We start from the raw sequence: 3,748 nt of genomic DNA on the forward strand, positions 1-3,748 counted from the left end.
CCCCGCCCCCACCCCTACCCCTACCCCAGGCACAGCGCTGACGTCACCCGCCCAGCAGCAGGCGGCACCGCCCGAGCAGTCACGCGCGCGCCCCGCCCGCACGGAGTGATGCGCCCCCGCAGAGATCCCTCCGCAGCCTGGTGGAATTTTCCAGGCGCCCTGCCGGCTCTTCTTTCTGGCTTCTGCAGGGCACAGTGACCTGGGGAGACCTGGGGCAGATCTGCCTGAAACCCAGCCCGACCCAAAGTTTTGTAGGAAACCGTTTCCCGCCTCCTACCCCTTGCAAAGGGGACTTGCTCTCCCCTCCTCCCCGCCACGGTGCCCACCTCCCCAACGTGTCCTTGAGATCTGTCCTGGGGCCGGTGACGCAATGCAAAGGGCAGTTTGGGAGTGGCCGTCCAAGGAGGCCCTGACCCGCCCTTCTTGGCTCCCTAGCCTGGGTGAGGGAGGGACTTTTTTTTAAGTGTCCGTGGAGGAATCGTCCCGCTGAGCCTAGCCTGGGTGACGCGCCCCAAAGCTATAAAAGCAAAAGTTTTGTCCCCACCTCCTGCAGGAGTTAGCTACAAGGAGGGCATGCACTTGGGCTCAGTGGTGGGGAGGAAGGGGCCAGCTCAGGGCTCTGAAGTGGGAGATGGCAGGGTTAGATAGGGCCAGCAGGTTGGGGGTGCGTGGAGGAGAAAGGGAAGGGCTAAAAGAAAGGCTAGGCCCTGGGAGGGGTGTGTGGAAGGCAGCTTTCAAAGTGCCACAGACCATCCACACTGGAGACAGCAGCCGTCGAGGCCAGGCTGTCCCTGTTGTCAGCTGGAGTTGGGGCGCTTGACCTCCAGGAAGGCACAGGTCTTTGAGGCCTAGGTGGACCCAGTGTCCTAGCCTGAGTGGAAGGCATGTTGGGGAAAAGATGGCAGAACAGGTAGTGGAGACAGGTGGAACAGGGCCCTTGAGGCCCAGGAAATGATCATGAAAGGAACATGGGGACTGGGCTACAGGTGGGCAGGTAGTGGAGACAGGTGGAACTGGGTTGAGGCCCAGAAATGATCATGGAGAACAAACATGGGGACAGGGCTGCAGGTGGGGAGGGAGGGCCGACTTTGCCATGCCAGCAGCCCCCTTTTTTTCCAGACAAGGGGTGTGAACCCTCCTGGGGATGAGGACTGGTCTTTGAAAAGTGGACTTAGCTTCGTGGGCCTGACAGCTCTGGCCCAGGGTGGTATGTAATTGGGGCTCGGCCTGGTGGCACTCAATTCTGGGTGTGAGGCGAGGCCCTGGTCAGAGGTGAGGGGTGGCCGAAGGAGTGGCTGCATAGAGAGACGCCTTCACTGGTTATTGGTGTGACCTGTCAGGTCGTCCAGAAGGGGGCTGCTGGGGGCCACATTGACCACAGCTTTATTTTTCAGGTTGGCAGTGCCCCCTTCTGGACTTTTCTAGGTTCGGTGGTAACCTCTTCTGTGAGCTCATTCTTCCCCCCTCTCCTCCCTCTCAGTCTGAGGTTATGGGTTCGATTAAAACCTTGGCCTCTGGTCATCTGGTAAGCCCTAGGAAGGCGCAACTTTGGACTTTTGGATTCGGTATTTTGGTATTGTTGGTAAAAATGGAGGAAATGCACACCTTGACTTGGGTGGGGTGGGTTGGTGTTGATTTCACACATGGTTGGAGGTTGGGCGGGTTCTCCGTAATGGATCCAGTTGCCCAAATGCCTCATGAACGTGGTTTGTTACTATAGTGGCAAGCAGATGGCACCAGGAGACGCGGAGGCCCTGGAGGACACAGCGGCTCACATTGATGCCTGCAGATTGATTGCCAGAGGCTTAGGAAGTTCTGCACTGCCTGGTGACCAGGCTGGGGAAGCCCTGTATTCAGGAGGCCACCGTTTAAATTGTTCAGATGAGCTTATGGGGGGCAGTGCGAAGCAGATGCTTCCGGCTGGAGGGGCCATCAGCTGTGAATGTTGGTTCCAGATGAATGTCTCGTTCTGGGAGCACCATTCCCCCGGATGCATGGATGCTAGCAGGCACCCCTCCTTTCTTAGGGGTACGGGTTTTTCAGCTGCCACGTCTTCTAGATCAAGCCTACAGTCTTTGTAGTTCTGTGCCACGAACTTTACTTCGAGAAGATTTCTTGAGGTGTAGAACATTTTAACGTTGATGTCACAACGCAGATGATGCCTTGTAGATGGTGTTTGCAGACGGAGCCCAGTGACCTCACCCACCATGCTCTTCCAGCCTGTCTGCCTGCCTCTGCGTTGGTCAGAGGAATTCCTAGTGTGATGAAACTTTTGGGTGCTGGGGAAAGCTGTTTGGTTTTAAATGCCTGAGACAGAAATTGTGAAAGTGGGAGGAGAGGTGGTTGCGTTTCAAGTTGGCCATGCACACATGATTTGGAAGTGGCAGATCTAGTTTGGGCGTTCTGGTGGCATTGGGTACTAAAAAGGGAATGATGGATCTACACTGATCCTTGGGGTTTTGTCTTGGTACTGCAGATGGAAGGTGACTGAGCTAGAATATTCTAACCGAGGAATTCATGCTTCATTTCTTTGTGTTTCTGAGATGGGGTCTGACACTATCAAGTAGGCTTCCAACTCTTAATCCGCCTGTCTAGGACTCATGGATGCTGGGATTACATGTGTGCCGCTACACCTGGCCTTCCAGTTTTTAAACTTGGCGTCTCCCACATATGGTTTCAGAGTACTCTGGACACCAGAGGTGGGACTTGCAGGAGCGGGAGGAGGGAATCTGCTTGGCACTGGTGGGGGGGATGACAACTTTTGGGGAGAGTTGATGAGGGATGCAGCTCAAGGTGGTAGGGTGCTGACATGGGATGGGATTGGAAATAATGGGTTGATAAGAATTCTCCAGGGAAATAAGAACTCAGAAACTAAATAGGGCTGGTGCATTAAGGAAAAAAAAAAAAAGTTCCTGTCTAGAAGCCATGACAGTTGCTTGGGAAACTAAGAAATGCTTAGGACTTAAATTCAAGAAAAAATTTGTTTTGCTTTGGTATTAAATGGGGAAGATTGAAAAGTTGTGACTAAACCCAGTGTGGAAAGGTGTCAGACTCAATAGAACTTAACCGTGAACATGTAAACTGCCTAGGCAGTCTGGGAGAGCTGTGTACCGTGCCTGCAAGGTGGGGCTTTTAAAGCATTTGGGGTTGCACTCAGGATGAGATTGGGCTCTTTGGAGTTTGTAATTCAAATTTTATCAGATACTTTGTGATTGAAATTCATATCAACATGAAAGTGAGTTGTGACTGAAATTCTGATCAAAGTGACTGAAGGAATTTATTATGCAAATAATACCTTATAGAAAAATATCTGCTTGCATTTCTATGATTGGTCAGTAAACAGCAAGACTGACTTCCTAATTTTTCAAACCAGTCATTGTAACAGAGACAAATGATCTTTTGTGTTGCGTGTGAAATTACTGTACTATTTGGTAGCAAACAATTCCTGTACCTTTGCTGAGGCTGTGGTGAATAATCCACTGTGGTTTTAGCTTGAATGGGACATTTTAAGCCATCCAGGAGTAGAGGGAACTGTCCATCAAAACTAGTTTGGGAAATAAAAACAAACCTGGAGTGAAGGGGACAACTTCCTAGATGTGGTCTATAAAAATTCATCTGAAAACCATATTTCTGAGTTCTGTTTAAGTGGTAAAGAAATGTCAGTGGCTTTTTGTATTGTCATTTCCTTTAAATTTTAAGCCCCTAATACTCTTCTATCTTTGGGACTTTGTCTTTTTTTTTTTTTTTT

The 3,748-nt window shown here is 50.9% G+C and overlaps 1 long non-coding RNA gene across 1 annotated transcript; it reads left to right on the top strand.

Annotated features, from left to right (window-relative positions):
- The first annotated feature begins 541 nt into the window (after positions 1–541).
- On the top strand, positions 542–3,547 carry LOC108490148. Its single transcript, XR_001872150.2, has 2 exons — positions 542–1,525; positions 1,721–3,547. It is a non-coding gene; the product is annotated as an uncharacterized LOC108490148 (long non-coding RNA).
- The last annotated feature ends 201 nt before the right edge of the window (positions 3,548–3,748 follow it).

The sequence above is a fragment of the Nannospalax galili genome, unplaced genomic scaffold (assembly GCF_000622305.1).
Source record: "Nannospalax galili isolate Female #2095 unplaced genomic scaffold, S.galili_v1.0 scaffold1328, whole genome shotgun sequence".
Lineage (NCBI taxonomy): Eukaryota > Metazoa > Chordata > Mammalia > Rodentia > Spalacidae > Nannospalax > Nannospalax galili.